Raw genomic sequence first — 8,224 nt, 5'->3', positions numbered from 1 at the left:
ATTTGAGCATAAGCTTTCGTGAGCTACAGCTCACTTCATCGGATACATGCAGTAGAAAATACAGTGTGGAGATTTATATACGCAGAGAACATGAAACAATGGGTGTTACCATACACACTGTAACAAGAGTGATCAGGTAAGGTGAGCTATTACCAGCAGGAGAGCCGGGGGGGGGAAAAAGCCTTTTGTAGTGATAATCAAAGTGGGCCATTTCCAGCAGTTGACAAGAATGTGTGAGGAACAGTGGGGGGTGAGGGAGGGTGGAATAAACATGGGAAAATAGTGTTACTTTGTGTAATGACACATCCACTCCCAGTCTTTATTGAAGCCTAAATTAATTGTATCCAGTTTGCAAATTAATTCCAATTCAGCAGTCTCTTGTTGGAGTCTGTTTCTGAAGTTCTTTTGTTGAAGAATTGCCACTTTTAGGTCTGTAATTGAGTGACCAAAGAGATTGAAGTGTTCTCTGACTGTTTTTTGAATGTTATAATTCTTGACGTCTGATTTTGTGTCCATTTATTCTTTTACGTAGAGACTGTCCAGTTTGACCAATGTACATGGCAGAGGGGCATTGCTGGCACATGATGGCATATATCACATTGGTGGATGTGCAGGTGAACGAGCCTCTGATAGTGTGGCTGATGTGATTAGGCCCTAGGATGGTGTCCCCTGAATAGATATGAGGACACATTGGCAACGGGCTTTGTTGCAAGGATAGGTTCCTGGGTTAGTGGTTCTGTTGTGTGGTGTGTGGTTGCTGGTGAGTACTTGCTTCAAGTTGGGGGGCTGTCTGTAAGCAAGGACTGGCCTGTCTCCCAAGATCTGTGAGAGTGGTGGATCGTCCTTCAGGATAGGTTGTAGATCCTTGATGATGCATTGGAGAGGTTTTAGTTGGGGGCTGAAGGTGACGGCTAGTGGCCTTCTGTTATTTTCTTTGTTGGGCCTGTCCTGTAGTAGGTAACTTCTGGGTACTCTTCTGGCTCTGTCAATCTGTTTCTTCACTTCAGCAGGTGGGTATTGTAGTTGTAAGAATGCTTGATAGAGATCTTGTAGGTGTTTGTCTCTGTCTGAGGGGTTGGAGCAAATGCGGTTGTATCGTAGAGCTTGGCTGTAGACAATGGATGGTGTGATTTTAATAGTATACAGTGCTAAGAATCACAGGTCACATTAGTTTAATTTGCCTAAATTTTGCAAACAAAAAGTGTTCAAACTCCATTAAATAACATTTAACCATTAGCTGAAAACAATTTAAAGCATCTATCCCAATCCCTGCCAGTTCATCCTCCACCTTCAGCTCTACTTTCCTGATTCAGCCTTGGCAAGGCAACAGGAGCAGTTGCCTTTTTAATATCAGTTATATACATGCTCCCTGATCTTTACCTAAAAAGCAGGATATATCACCGCCTTCTGCTCCTTTTAACAGCCATGTGTAAACAGCCACGAAGGCAAACAGAGTCAACCAACGAAGGGGCAAATCCTAAGAAGAAATGCTGCCTCACGTTCAAAGGAGAGTGGCTGGATGAAATAGTCGAAACAGAATCTTAACTGGCAAGATTCATGTACAACTGAGGGAAATATTCCAGTACACTGCTGATGTGGGCTTGATCTGCAAAATGTATGCTGAAGCTAGAATATCCAACGACTTCTGTACAAGAAAGAAATGGGAAGATGGATGGAAGTTGGATGACATGAAGAGGCATTTATCAAGCAAAGGTCATGAATCTGCTGTACATATTCTTAGAAGCATAAATTCTCACCCACTGGGATTTGACTTGCAAAGTATTCTATTAGAAACCACTGATGCCGGTGTGACGGTGCTGCCTGTGGGAGCCAGCTGAGGTCACTCAATCAGGGTGAACTGCAAACAGAACAGGGTAGACAAACCCCAAATGCTGGTGGATATTCCAATGCTTAGATTTACCAAACCAGCACAAAACAGCTTCTATTGCACCTCACTGGTTACTCAGAAGTCCAAACAACGCAGTTCCCTTAAAGTGCCCAGCCTCTGGCCTCCATCCAGACACACATGTCAGATAGGATGATGGTTACTGAAAATCTTATTTCATCATATAAAAGAAAAGGTTCTCCTGACCCCAAAGGACCAAGCCCCAGAGACCCAGGTCAAATAATAACTTAGATCTTACCCCAAATACACACATACAGACAATTCTTATTAACTAAACTAAAATTTATTTAAAAAGAAAAGAGAGAGAGTGTTGATTAAAAGATCAATGTACATACAGACTTGAATTCAATTCTTGAAGTTCAGATACATAGCAGAGATGAGCTCGTAGTTGCCAAAAGACCTTTTAGAAATAGTCCATAGATTATACTCCAATGTCCATATTCAGGGTGACTCCGGTCAGTGACTGGAGATCTCAATCCTTATGGCTTGAAACCCAAAGCAGATCTGAGATGAAGAAGGTCCTGTCCCAAGGTTTTTATACATTTCCTGCAGCCTTTTGGCCCGAGAAAACAATAGGCTTAACTTTCCTTCTTCCAAACATCATGGCAATTAGCACAGGATAATTTATCCATTAAACAGTTCAGATACAGGTTATCACAACCTTCAAAGAGACATAGACAATAATACTATTTCACGCAAGTATATGTTAATATTCTTTTTTTAATCTTTGAATCAAAGCTATAGCCATAGACAAGACTTGTTTGCTTACATCACAAGACCTGAGCAAAAATCTACTCTTCTATCTCCAACAATACACGCTTGCATTTCAAAGCTCTATTCATTTACATATCTTCCTAACCAGTCTTTAAAGTTCGGCCATGGGTCAGGTTAGTCTGTGAAAAGAAAAGGAGTACTTGTGGCACCTTAGAGACTAACAAATTTATTTGAGCATAAGCTTTCGTGAGCTAGACAGTTGACAAGAAGGTGTGAGGATACTTAACATGGGGAAATAGATTCAATATGTGTAATGACCCAGCCACTCCCAGGCTCTATTAACCCAAGTTAATGGTATCTAGTTTGCATATTATTCCACTCTTACTCCACTTTTTCATGTTCTCTGTATGTATATATATATATCTTCTTACTATATGTTCCATTCTATGCATCCGGTGAAGTGGGCTGTAGCCCACAAAAGCTTATGCTCAAATAAATTTGTTGGTCTCTAAGGTGCCACAAGTACTCATGTTCTTTTTGCGGATACAGACTATCCCAGCTGTTCCTCTGAAACCTGAGTTAATTAACTCTTTCTGGCCCTATCACTTTTCAGTGAGATATTATATTACACTCTTAACGTCACAGCCAGACAGAAGAGACTGGAACTGATGGAAAGACAATGTTCAAAGCCAGAAGAAATAAAAATGCTCATAGACAATGTTCTGCTTGCAGTACAAATGAAGAGCTCCATGAACTGTGCAAAACATAAATGGCAAAATATCTGCATGTACCAGCGAGCTGGCATCGCAAAAATTATACTTTTGAGTTTTTGGAGTCAATCAACAGTGTTGTCCATGCAGAAATCATGTTGCAGATTCGTCTGTCTTCCTATCATCCACTTATTATTGATGAAAACCCAGCTATTTCTGTTAACAAGATGCTTATAATTTACTTTAAATTCAGAACTGCAGCACCTGCAGTGCATAAGACAATGCTTGGTGAAATTATTAAATTATCTGCTTGTAATGCGCAAGCTATTACAGCTGCTATAAAAGATTTCTACACTCTGAATAAGCTGGACATGATGAAAATGGTGATGTTCACTTCAGATGGTGCTTCTGTCATGCTAGGGAGAAACAATGGTGTTCCAAACAAGTCAAGCAGTGCATTCCACATTTAATAGAACAACACTGTGTGGCCCATCGAGAAGATCTGGGGTTAGTCAATGCTGGTACCAATGATGAAGAAAATAGAGACACTTTTGAAGACCATTTATACAGTCCTCTGCTGATCCTCAGTCCAAACAGGACAATTTGAGGAAATGGCAAATCTCACAGAAAATGAGACTATATTGTTTAAACCTCTTAATGAAGTGAGGTGGCTATCTAGACATTTCGCTGTAAGTGCTTTGATGAGCAATTATGAGACCCTTCTTAGATACTTTGAACATCAAATCTCAGAAAATAATGACCCGATAGCAAAATACTGCCTGAATAAGCTCTCTGATACTAATTACCATATCACTCTAACTGCATTAAATGATGTCTTATATGAATTAGCAAAACTGACCAAATGCTTTCAGAAGAACTCTTTAACAACAGTTAAAGTTGACTACTACTAAAGTTGTAGTCAAGTGAAGTCATCTGCCCAAAACACCATGGAGAAGAACAAGTTCATTGTGAGCCAGTTCAATGATTAAAAATACATAATTGCGGAGAAACATGAAGCAAAGTTGATGACAAATTTCCAGGAAATGATGAGTTTCAGTCTACAAAATGCAGAACAATGCAGTGTAGTTTTACGACTGGTGGATATATGTGCAACCTTTCTAGCTTCCAGTGCTGACTGTGAGCGTGGCTTTAGCCTTATGAATAATATCAAAACTAAATCACAAAACAGATTGAAAGAAGATCACCTGGATATGCTAATGAGGATCAAATTTCACACTTCAAGTGGTGGAGAAGTAAACTTTGACACTGTATTTAAACACTGGAAAAGTGGTAAAGACAGAAGAGAAAAGGTTCGTGACCAGTGGCAAGTATCTGCCCCATCATCTAGCCTGCCAACTACTGGCTCGGGGTCTCATTCCATGACAGTGATTAGTGGTCTCCTAAATTAAGAAAATAAATAAAGTAATTTCTTTCATGTGTCAGAACAAAAGAATGTTTAATTTTATGTGTCACAAGTCACAACAAAAGGGGATATATAACATACATAAAAACACTAGATAAAAAACTATTTTGTGTGTCAAGCCAAGAGATGTAATCTTTAATTTCAAGCATAAAGAAACCGTAACAATTATTTTATTTCATGCATCAATACTAATGATAAAATATTTTGTTTTCTATGTCAAGAAAATGGATAATTTTATTTTATGCCTCAGAGGAATAGATACATGTAAGATTCTAAAAGGCTACTGAAAATTTTGCAGTGTTAATTTTCTTTTTATTTGATTTCATATTAAATAAACATCCTAAGCAGTGCACCTTGTTAATTATCCCTTGTTTTAATAATCTTTCTTCTTCTTCATGGTAACCTTTTCAAAATATATATTATATCTAGGTTTTTCGTTTCTACTGGTGGCGCACATCGGCACATTACCTTGATATTCGTGCTGCACATAAAAAAATTCATTCCACATATGGATGGAAAAAAATAGAGGGAACATTGCCAAGGGAGGGGGTCGGGAGCCGCTGGAGGGGGGCTTCCACTGCTTGGCACTGCTGCCACGGAGCTGGGTCGGGGCACGGGGGCTTTTTCTGCCCCGCATGCCTGGCAGCTGGGGCTCATGGCTTCTGCCGCCAGGGGAGCGGGGGCGGGGGGAATTTTTCCAGGGGCTTGGCCCCTCTTCAGGGACCACTCTCACAAGGAGATATTCCATCTGGAGGTGGGCTTTCTCCTACAGCAAGGGACTATAGATCAAGTGTCACCTCAGCATCAAGGGAAAGGGTGCTACTGCCCATATTTCATAGTTTCCAAGAAAAAAGGAGGCTGGAGACCCATTGCTGACCTACATCAGCTGAATATCTTTATTCGCAAATCAAAATTTTGCATGGTTACACTGGCATCAATAATCCACTCTCTGGAAAAGGCATGTGGTTCATGGGTTTCAACATGAGAGATGCTTACTTTCATGTGAACATTCATATCTTCAGATTCCTGGTGGGACAAGACCACTACCAGTTCATAGTACTTCCATTTGAGCAGCACCCAGGGTCTTCATGAAAGTCCTCTCAGAGGTGGCAGCCCAGATGAGATGAAGCAGCTATACCATCTTCCTGTATCTGGATGACTGGCTCCTAATGGACAGATCCAACCAAGAGGGTCAGTTGGCAGCCCTATCCTTGTCCACCTTCTGGCATCCTTAGGAAACTGTGTAAACAGAAAATCTACTTTGACTCCCACAAAAATACTACATTTTATAGGAGCACCCCTAGACTGAACCTCAGCAAAGGCCTACCTTTCTGGACAGCGTCCAGGCCATGAACAGCCTGACAGCATAAGTCACTCTCAGACCTCAAACCACAGTCAAGTCTGCCTCTCTCTACTAGGCCACATGGCCTTGTGTACCTACATAACACCATTTTCCAGGTTTCACCTCTATTTCCTACAGGTCTGGCTCCACTCTGTTTACTTACCAGACAGAGACAAAATGAACACCAAGGAAATAATTCTTGCCAAAGTCAGGCTTCTCTTGTATGATGAATGAATCTGGAACAAGTGCGTGGAAGAGTCCCTTTCCTTCTATCCACATCCAATGCAACCATAATCACAGATGCATCCCTCCTAGGCGGGAGAGTCCCTTTGGGCAGTCACTCTGCGCAAGACACATGAACTCAGGGCTGTCCCTACCCATACACAAAGTACTTAGCTGCATAGGGCATCAGGAAATTTGGTGAAGCAAATTTCCTGGTGCCCTATGCAGCTGCGTGCTGCTCCAGCCCCTGCCCTGCCTCTTCCCCATGGCCCCCCCCTCCTCTTCCCCAACCCCGCCTCTTCCCACCCTGCTCTGCCCCAGCCCTGCCCCCATTCCCCTGAGGACTGCAGCAGTGCCAGGCCTGCACTCACTGGCAGTGGGAAGTGCAGCGACCCAGACCCAGCCGCGCCACCAGTGAGAACTGGGGGGCAGTTTCTTCTGCCCCCCAAGCCAGCCCCCACCCCCCCCCATGGAGGCTTAGGACCCCACACAAACACCCTGCAAAGGGGCTGCGGAGGGTCCCAGAATAGCTAGGGATGGCCCTGCATGAACTCCTCAGGAGTTCATGTGCATATCATATGTGCATGTTGCATATCAATCTCCTAAAATTAAGGGCAGTCCACCAACCCTACAATGCATTCCTCCCACTTGTATGGTCCTGTCACAGACAGATAATGTCAGACAACATGACAACTGTCTTCTATATAAACAAACAAGCTAGAGTGAAATCTCTTACTCTACGGCAGTGATACTCAGACTGAGGCTCACAAGCCGCAAGTGGCTCTTTAATGTGTCTCCTGCAGTTCTTTGCAGCATATGATATTAAAACACTGTGTGATTTAATTATTAACCAATCAAGATGCTTTTACTATGTTATTAAGCAATTGAAGTTGATAAAATAATAATACTTCATCAGTCATTTTGCTGTGAGAATAATATATACTGCAAAACCCCGTTTATCCAATCTAGTTGGAACCGGGGCCAGATCTGATAATCAAAAATACATATAAACTGGAGAATAGGAAAGTGCAATGCTACAGCGCCGTCTAGTGGCCACAGGAGAGAGCGTCCCCTTTTGGCCTATGTGCATTGGTTGTCTGGTTAACACGGAGAGCTGCATAATGAAGGGTCGAATAAATGGGGTTATATATATATATATATATATATATATATATATATATATATATACACTAAATATTTCCCCTGTCATACTGTTTAAATATGAATATATACAGTAGTACTATAGAAAAATGAATTCACACTACTGTGGCTCTTTTGGGTAAAGTTGATCATTAATTTGGCTCCTGAACCACTGAAGTCTGAGTATCACTGCTCTATGTATAGAAGCAATAAGTTTATGGAAGAGGTGCATAAGGAACCACATCACAGCCTCAGCAACATATCTACAGCATGCACAGAACTCTCTAGAAGACAATCTCAGCAAGCACTTCTCCACAGACCACAAATAGGAGATACACAGTTCCATCCTGAACGAAATCTTTGTGGGGAACACCATCCTGGGACCTGTTCACCTCCCAGACTTACAAGAAGTTCCCCTTCTGTTTCAGAGTAGCACTGGGCAAGGACTCCAGGGGAAATGCCTTTCTGTTACCCTGGATAGACCACCTGAGGTATGCCTTTCCTTCCATCCCACGGCTTCCACAGTTTCTGCAAAAGATTCAGTATGACAAAGCTGGAGTCATTCTCATCACACTGAACTAGCCCAGACAATTCTGGTTTCTGGACTTTTATGAATGTCAATCAGTCCTCCCATCAGCCTCTGTCCCTTCCTGGATCTATTAACTCAGGAGAACAGAAAGATAAAACATCCAAACCCGGACCCTCTTCACCTCTTGGCCTGGTGTTCTGAGGGCATCAGATCTAGAACATTCATGTTTGGAGGCAGT

At 42.0% G+C, this 8,224-nt stretch overlaps 1 pseudogene; it reads left to right on the top strand.

Moving 5' to 3' along the window:
- Positions 1–1,425: 1,425 nt before the first annotated feature.
- Positions 1,426–4,871, top strand: LOC141986978 (E3 SUMO-protein ligase KIAA1586-like; annotated as a pseudogene).
- Positions 4,872–8,224: the final 3,353 nt, after the last annotated feature.

The sequence above is a fragment of the Natator depressus genome, chromosome 4 (assembly GCF_965152275.1).
Source record: "Natator depressus isolate rNatDep1 chromosome 4, rNatDep2.hap1, whole genome shotgun sequence".
Taxonomy (NCBI): Eukaryota; Metazoa; Chordata; order Testudines; family Cheloniidae; genus Natator; species Natator depressus.
The sequence above is the reverse complement of the archived record's forward strand: the minus strand, read 5'-3'. Positions and strand labels throughout refer to the sequence as shown.